Source organism: Zingiber officinale, chromosome 5A, assembly GCF_018446385.1.
Source record: "Zingiber officinale cultivar Zhangliang chromosome 5A, Zo_v1.1, whole genome shotgun sequence".
Classification (NCBI taxonomy): domain Eukaryota; kingdom Viridiplantae; phylum Streptophyta; class Magnoliopsida; order Zingiberales; family Zingiberaceae; genus Zingiber; species Zingiber officinale.
This window is the reverse complement of record NC_055994.1, coordinates 114,486,474-114,495,834: the sequence shown is the minus strand read 5'-3', so window position 1 is coordinate 114,495,834 and position 9,361 is coordinate 114,486,474.

Below are 9,361 nucleotides of genomic sequence, written 5' to 3'. Positions count from 1 at the left end.
CCAAGAATGTCCAAAACACCAATTCTATTCCGATTGGGAGAAAAACTCGATTGTCAATCATGATGATAATAAGGAAAAGATCAAAAATACTAGAATTTTAAAATGCTGATCTCGCCCCAACTAAGAAGAGGTGTCCAATTCCATAATCATGGGGATAATAATAATAATGTGGAGGGTCAGAGTGTTAAAAAATCAATTGTAAAATCTCTAAATCAATCTTTAAATAATATATATATATATATATATATATATATATATATATATATATACTTCTCAAGATATGATATTTTAAAGTTAATCAAAATCAAGGGCATTTGTTTATATCTAAACCAAGACTATTCTAAAATACTTAGGTGTTTTTTTTTGTATGCATGAAATAACAAAAACTTATGATACATTTGGTTTATGTGTTTTTTTTTTTGAAAAATACGTGTTTTTTAAAAAATAGTATTTGGTTTATATTTTTCACGTTTATTTTCTTAAAAAATAGATAGTATTTTTTAAAAAAATAAAAAATATTTTCTATTTTTTAGAAAACGTTCATTTCCCAAAATAAAAATAAAAAATGTACAAACCAAAGACACTCAATTGTTTGAATGGAAAATAGAAAGAAGATGGAATCTATTAAAAATGAATCATAAACAAAATACTTAATCCCATTATACTAAGATATGAGAAAAGGTTAATTATCCAGTAAACATATGCAGATATGCCCTTCTTTACAGAACCCAATATTTAACACATCAACAATTTATAGAACTTATACATGAATTAAACATTTTCATATTTTTTATAATTTTTTTTTGGGTAGAAAACCAGTTAAAAATAATGCTACAAATTTTCGAGCATAATTAATCAAAAGAAAGCCAAGCAATAACTTGAGACCCATAAATTTAATATGCTAATCTTCATAGATAATGGATCAAAATTAAAGGCAATAAACTAGTCAAACATATTGAAAACATTTTGCGGAAAGATATAAAGTATTCTCGATCAAGCAATCTAATTAATTCTCAAGTTATAAAGCAACTAAAAATTCTCAAATACTCGACACAGCTTCTAGGATTAATCTTGTTTAAACTAAATAAATGTTGGAATATAAATTGAAAAACCTTTGGATTATACTGTCAAGATCCTGAACTTGCTTAATTATTAAGGCCTTCAATCTCATTTATCTCATTTCCTGCATCAATCGTATCTAATGAGTCTAAAGACTTAACAGATTTCAATTAGGATAACAAGTAATAAATATATGAACATATGCACTAAAGTAAATCATATTAAAAATAAGTTTAACTTTAACGCTTGCATGACATAAAAAATAAACATTTCTAGTAGAGTTTAGTTTAATGAAAATGGCATCGTTTGATCAAATATTCACTATAGCGCTAAGTTAGTAGGGATCAAAACTTCGGAACAAAATCACTATCCATACGTAATTTGGCAAGCTCTTCGGGTATAGATCCTCGGTTCATAACTTCATCCATACACAAATATAGATTGAACATAGTCAAATCACATTCCTCCATTTTTTTTTTCTTACCCTCATACATACATGCATACAACAATTTCCCTAATTCCACAATTTACATGATCATTAAAACATGGTTGACCATATATATAAATAATAGTCTTTTTATATAATGCTGTCATCGTCAGGATGCAAGCGGAAATCAACTAACAAGCTATGACATTCATGTATGTTTCATAATTCAAATGTTACGAGTCAATTAAATATCTCATTATATAGGAATCAAAAATCAAAAGTTCATATGTTCGAATCCTAAAATTAATTTTCTATAAAAAATAGAATAAAACTATGTACAATAAATCATTTTCTGAGATCCCATAAGATAAGAATTTCCTACACCGAACTATATTTTTTTTATTAGAACCAAAAATCAAAAAGGAACATCATGCTGACAAGGATAACCAACACCAACAAATACATAAGCATGCTATAAAAAAAAAATAAGTTTCTATCTTTTCCCCACATAAACATGCTATTTACACAATATATGATCTGATTAATGCATCAAAAGAAAGTATAGAACGTGTCTTTGTATCTAAACGCCGGTGAAGTCAACTATCGATGTGAGGGAGCGTATGATCGACGACGACTTTGCCTTTGATTTCTCACCCGAAAACTCACGATTTCTCTTTGTTTTCTTTTGAATGATGATTGATCCTGTCTGAGCGTTGAGTCGATGGATATTGGGAACGTGGTACATTTCATTGTCTCCTCTCCGGTGAATCTGCAAAGAAACCGAGCCGGGAGGGGTTTCTCGGCGATTACCCTCCGACGCTCAAGTCAGGCAACGAGAGAGGCAGCGTAATGTGGTTACAGTAAAGAATTGTACATACCTTCGTCGACGTCTGGGGGCCTTATATAGGACCCTGGGGAAACGCGGGCACGTTTCCCGATGCGAGCATGCTTCCCCAAACATACCTTAACGAGCCTGTGTCAGAAAAGTACCTCTGGCGCCATTCCGCAATCGTCCGAGCATATCCCGGATGTGACGGTGAAAGCTTCCACCGTATGATCCTGTGTACGGCTCGACCGCCAACTCTGCTGTTTGTCGGCGGCAGGTGTCTCGAGAATGATGTTATCCTCTGTCTCCTTTGTCCTCTTGCGTTCCCTGTCTGTTCCCGGGCCGAGCGGGTCGGCTGCTCGACAGGCGTATTACTTCTGTCGTCGGTTATAGGTATCGGTCCGACCGGGATAACTCCCGACCATATGCTCGGATGGGATTGCTCCTGCATCTGTTGCCTGGTGCCCCGACGAACGGACATCCCGCTCGGTCTTAAAACCTTTTTACCTTTGAGCATCGGAAACCCGACCCCCAGTCGGGTTGTCTTCATTCGGTTCAGGGGATTCACGGTCGGTCGGCCTGCATAGCCCGAACGGTCGATCCACTTCGTCCGGTCAGCTAGTCTCAGGGTTGAATCTCTTGACATTTGACCTCCACGTGTCGTTGACCTTCCGCCAACGAGGATCCCCCGTCCTTATCACCGGATCACATGCCTCCCCTTCAAGTCTAGTCGAAGGAGGCGCTAAGTCCGACTGACTTGACTGTCGGTCGACCTAAGTGATACCACCTTGCCACTAGGGAGTGTTCTTCCAAACGGCCGCTCGACCTCTTCCGGGCACTGGCTTTCCTGCCGTGTCGACGGTCCTCGCTGATGCCCTTCGAATCTCCTTGGGATTCATGCAAATCTTCTCCATTAAGACCGAGCACGCGCGTTGTGCGCCGTAATGGTGCTCATTAAATGCGCCCCTATAACATGGTGCCACGTGCCACCTCCACTGGCGTCATCGTACAGCTCGGCGATGTGTCCGATGGGACATCGGCGGTTTGAAATGAACGGCCTGATGTGGGCCTCGGTTCCTGTGACCTGCATCCGACGGTCGAGGCCGATCGGGCTCGGCCTTATAAAGCCTTCGCCTTCTCCTTCCGTCACACCTTTGCCTTCGCGTGTCCCGCCGCCTCTCTTCGGTGCTTCAGCGTTCCGGCGACTCCGCTTCACTGCTTTCCGACGATTCCCCGCCGTCTTCCTTCGATCCCCAGCCTCTTCGTAAGGTTCCTCCACCTTTCCTCTTTGTTTTCCTCGTCTTTTTTGTCGAGTTCTCGTCTTCTGGCCGCTGTCCCTTTCATCGTCTCCTTGCCTTGTGTCATTTTCTATTTTCTCGGCCTTTGCTTTCTTGCCCGATCGGATAATGGCCAGTTCATCCCAACCCGTAGATCCCGCTTTAGGTCCTTGGTATACTACCATGGAATCTCGTTTCGACCGGCGTGACGCTGAGGCTTTGCTTGATGGTTTTGACGTTCCGTCTGACCTCGAACTTATTCTACCCTCACCAACCGCTCGGCCTCACAAACCGCCGAGCGGAGCCATCTGTTTTTTCTGCGACCAATTCACAGCCGGTTTGCGGTTTCCTCTTCACCCCTTCTTCGCCGATGTTTGCAACTTCTTTGGTCTTCCACTCGCCCAACTAGTTCCCAACACTTTCTGCCTTTTGTGTGGAGTGGTTGTACTGTTCAAGATACACTACATCCCTCTCCGACCGGAAATTTTTTACTATTTTTATTATCCCAAGCAGTCCGAGTTGGGTACCTATTTATTCCAGGCTCGGCCCGGTTTAGTCTTCTTTGATAAACTTCCTTCCTCCAATAAACACTGGAAGGAGTATTACTTCTATCTTCGTCTCCCCGAGCGGGCTCCCTTCCGAACCAAATGGCAGGTCGGACCGCCTACCTCTCCCGAGCTAAAAAGATAAAAGACCCGACCGGACTATCTCGAGGTCGCGAATCTGCTTGCCGGTTTGAAGCTCGATATCAACAAGCTTCTGCCTAAAGGCGTGCTGTATATATTCGGCTTGAGTCCGAGCCGCACTCCACTTCCGAGCAGCTTCGGTAAGCATTTCACTTGCACAAATACTTTGAGTGCTAACTGGTTTTTTCTTTTTCCTTTGCAGCAAATATCGTCATGGAGTCTGTGATACTCGGGATTTTGAAGAGGAAAGCCGAGGCGCTTGAGGCGGCAGCCGCCAAAGAGATGGAGTGACTGGGCATCACTCCGATCAGCTCTCACGAGGGTGAGAGCAAGACACATGCGGAAGAGTCAGCTACTCAGGCCTCCCCCATGGAGGTGACGGGAGGCAATACTTCAAACAGGGAGCTAGCCGTGCAAGAGGAAGGCTCCGGTCAGGAAGACGAGCAGCCACTTAGGCAAAAGAGGCTCCGGACGGATACACCTTTGCGATCGGCTACTTCTGCTGTTCGCGTATCCGAGCGGGCGGGGTCTGATTCTCGTGGGAAAACTCCAATGGTGGAGGCATTATCTTCCGATCGGACTCCGTCTCAATTAAACTTGCCCGCCAACTCTATTGAGGCTGTGCCGGTTAGCGCTCTTCCACCTGCCCCCAGCCGGGTCCAGCGTTCGATTATTTTGTCCAAATTCTCCGCCCCGGCCTCTGCTCCTTCTGCATCTGCTCACACGTCTCTCGGTCGGAGCCGCACAATCAGGGCCACCCTACATCTTCCCACCGAGGAACTTTTGCCCGAGTCTGATCGACCGACTGCGCCCGAGCATATGATCACCATGAAGGGGTCCCTCGCCGAGATGTGGGCTGATGCTCGGGCCCGAGTCGCGATGATTCCGCTCAGCAAACTGGCCAACAACCATATGCAGCAGGCCACTGGGGTAAGTGTGTTTTCTTCCGAAGTTCTTTACGTCCTCTTTCCGATCGGTTATTAATACTCTTGTTTATGTCAGAGATGGGTAGAGGAGATTGCTATCTCCAATCGGCTGGCCATGGTGGACGAAGAGCTGAAGAGGCTAAAGAGTTCTGGCGATGCCCCCTCCCAAGGTCCCTCATATGTCGAGCTGCAAAAAGAGCTCAAAAAGACCCAAGATTTATTGGAGGCGGAGCGAAAGAAGACGACCGACCAGGCCCATACTCTGGCCGAACTCGAACGACAGGTCAAGTCACTTGACCGGAAAATAAGCCTAGCCACCGATCGGAAGAAAACGACCATCGCCGATCTGGAGAAGAAAAATGTCGAGGCGAGGGCCCTGGAGCAACGGGTCAAAGAGTTGATGGAGCAGCTGGACGGCGAGAAGGCGAGCCGCTCGGGTGAAGCGATCAAACATAAGGACGAACTGAAGAACTTGCAGGAGGCTCTTGAAGCTTCCCAAGCTATCTTCAAGGAGTATCAAGAGGCCGAGCTAGGCCGAGTCGCAGCACTGAAGCAGCAGCACATCCGCTCGAACGAATTTTCTGAGAAGGTCTGCAAGCGGATGTATACTGCCTTTGAGTTGGCCATTACCGCCACGACTGACTACCTGAAGTCTAAGGGTCAGCTTCCCGACTCCACAACCATCCCGGCTGAAGACTACGTGGTGCTCCTCTCTTCCATCCCGAAGTCCGTTTATGATTTCATTGAGTAGTGTTTTTTGTAACCCTTCCGATCGGCTCTAAGAGCCTGAATTTTAATGAAGATATGCCATCTTTTTATTAGCTTACTTTTTTTGTCAATACTTGTGTCTTCCGATCGGATCACGAACTACCGTCGTTCGCGTCTCCCCCTCTTTCTTCTCGTTAATCGTTTCTTATCTTGCTTTGCTTTCCCAAGGAATTTTTCACGAAGTATTCCCTATAACTAGGCCGCTCGCCTGAACACCCCCACTTTCTTTAAATGGAATTCCCGCTAGGTGTTCACGAAGTACCTTTGGTAACTTGGCCGATCAGCCGCTCGACTCACAGGTCGACCTTTTTATTATCTTATTCCAGCCGGGGGGTTTATAGTCGCCGGTTCGACTCTAGGTTTTAACGTCGGAGCTCGACAGTCTTCCGACCGGGGGGTTTATAGTCGCCGGTTCGACTCTAGGGTTTAACGTCGGAGTTCGACGGTCTTCAAGCCGGGGGATTTATAGTCGCCGGTCCGACTCCAGAGTTTAACGTCGTCACTCGACGGTCTTCAAGTCGGGGGGTTTATAGTCGCTGGTCCGACTCTAAAGTTTAACGTCGCCGCTCGACGGTTTTCAAAACGGGGGGTTTATAGTCGCCGGTCCGACTCTAGAGTTTAACGTCGTCGCTCGACGGTCTTCAAGCCGGAGGGTTTATAGCCGCCGGTCCGACTCTAGAGTTTAACATCGCCGCTCGACGATCTTCAATAATGAGCTTATAGCTCGGATAATATACGCCCGGCTTAACGGCACGGGGTCTTCGCCATCGAGCCTTTGGCTCGGATAATGTACACCCGGCCGAACGACATGGGGTCTTCACCATCGAGCCTTTGGCTCGGATAATTTACGCCCGGCCGAACGACACGGGGTCTTCACCATCGAGCCTTTGGCTCGGATAATGTACGCTCGGCCGAACGACACGGGGTCTTTGCCATCGAGCCTTTGGCTCGGATAATATACGCCTGGCCGAACGGCACGGGGTCTTCACCATCCTTTATACAACTATCCGATGGGCGCACAATGCTCATGCCCTTGCTCTGTTCTTATAACTCTCATTCCTGCAGCCAAAAGATACATACGAACAGAATACTTATGAAAATATATTACATCGGCGCACCTTTCATCCGGCCCGATAGGGCTGGAGGTGGTTTGCGTTCCATGGCCTATCCAACCGCCGTCCATCCTCATCCTCCAAGTAGTAGGCTCCCGATCGAAGCTTCTCGACGACTTTAAAGGGTCCTGCCCAGGGCGCCTCCAGCTTGCCTATGTCCTCGACCGGCTTCACTTTCTTCCAGACCAAGTCGCCCACCTGGAATGCTCGGGGAATCACGCGGCGGTTGTAGTTCTACTTCATTCTCTGCCTGTAGGCCATCAGCCGAACGGACGCTTTGGCACACTCCTCGTCGATCAAGTCCAATTCTAGTTGTCTCTGCTCGGAATTATCCTCGTCATAATTCTGGATCCGGACGGACTCTACGCCGACTTCGACTGGGACGACCGCCTCTCCTCCATACACCAGGTGGAACGGTGTTACTCCCGTTCCCTCCTTTGGGGTCGTGCGGATGACCCATAAGACTCCTGGCAGCTCGTCCACCCAGCTTCCTCCCATGTGGTCGAGCCGAGCCCGAAGAATTCGGAGTATCTCCCGGTTGGCTACTTCGGCTTGACCATTGCTTTGGGGATACGCCACAGACGTGAAGTGTTGCTCAATGCCATATCCCTTGCACCACTTCTCGAGCTGATTTCCGACGAACTGTCGTCTGTTGTCCGACACGAGCCGACGCAGAATGCCGAACCGATAGATGATGTTTTGCCAGATGAATTTCTTGATCATGTGCTCGGTTATCTTGGCCAATGGCTCAGCCTCCACTCACTTGGAGAAGTAATCAACTGCCATCAACAGGAACTTCCATTGTCCGGTCGCCATAGGGTAAGGTCCTACGATATCCATGCCCCACTAGTCGAATGAGCAGGATACTGTGGACGCTTTCATTTCTTCCGTCGGCCTATGAGAACTAGTATGGTACTTCTGACAAGAAAGACACGTTGCGACGGTCCAAGCGGCGTCCTCGTGTAGCGTTGGCCAGAAGTATCCGGCCAGCAGGATCTTCCTAGCCAAAGATCGGCCGCCCGGATGACCTCCACAAGATCCTTGGTGTACCTCCTGGAGAATGTACTCGGCGTCTTCCGAGCTGACACACTTCAGCAGAGGTCGGGATAACGCCTTTTTGTAAAGTTGATCTCCGATGAGCGTGAACCAGCCGACTCTCCTCCTTAGTAGCTGAGCTTCGTCCCGATCGGACGGTGTGGCCCCTGAGCGCAGAAACTTCATGATGGCTGTTCTCCAATCGCTCGAGAATGTGAGGCCCTCCATCCGGCCAATATGCGCTACCAAGGATACTTGCTCGATTGGTTGCTGGATGACGACCGGCGATATCGAGCTTGCGAGCTTGGCTAATTCATCTGCCGCCTGGTTCTCCGCTCGGGGTATCTTCTGGACCACCACCTCGCTGAAGCTAGTCTTGAGTTTTTTAAAGGCGTCCGCGTACAACTTGAGTCTTGCATTGTTTATCTCGAAGGCACCTATGAGTTGTTGAGCGGTTAGTTGGGAATCTGAGTGAATCATCACCCGGCTGGCTCCAACATACCGTGCGACCTGCAATCTGACTATGAGGGCTTCGTACTCAGCCTCATTATTTGGTGCCCGATAGTCCAGCCGGACGGACAAATGCATCCGCTCTCCCTGAGGTGAAAGTAGCAGGATCCCTATTCCGCTTCCGAGCCGAGTGGACGATCCGTCCACATATATTTTCCATGTAGCTTCGGGCTCGGGCTTTTGTACCTCGGTCACGAAATCTGCCAAGGACTGTGCTTTGATCGCCGAGCGTGGTTGGTATTAGATGTCAAATTCGCTCAGCTCCATTGTCCACTTGATGAGTCATCCGGATGCTTCAAGGTTCAGGAGTACCCTTGCTAGCGGGCTATTCGTCATCACAATAATGGTGTGCGCCAAAAAGTAAGGGCGCAACCTCCGATCGACAAGGACCAAGGCGAAAGCTAACTTCTCGAGACCGGTGTAGCGAGACTCAGCATCCTTTAAGATATGACTTAAAAAGTACACTGACTGTTCCTTACCGCTCGGCCTTACTAATGGTGAGCCCACAACATGCTCAGTTGAAGATAAATAAATGTGGAGCGGATCGCCTACGGCTGGTTTCGCCAACACGGGTAAAGAATTCAGATAAGTCTTCAATTCCTCGAATTTCCGATCGCACTCCTCGTCCCATTGAAACTTGGTGGCTTTACGAAGAATCTTGAAAAATGACAAGCTCCGGTCGGCGGTCTTAGAGATAAACCTTGACAGCGCCGTTATCCGACCGGTGAGACGCTG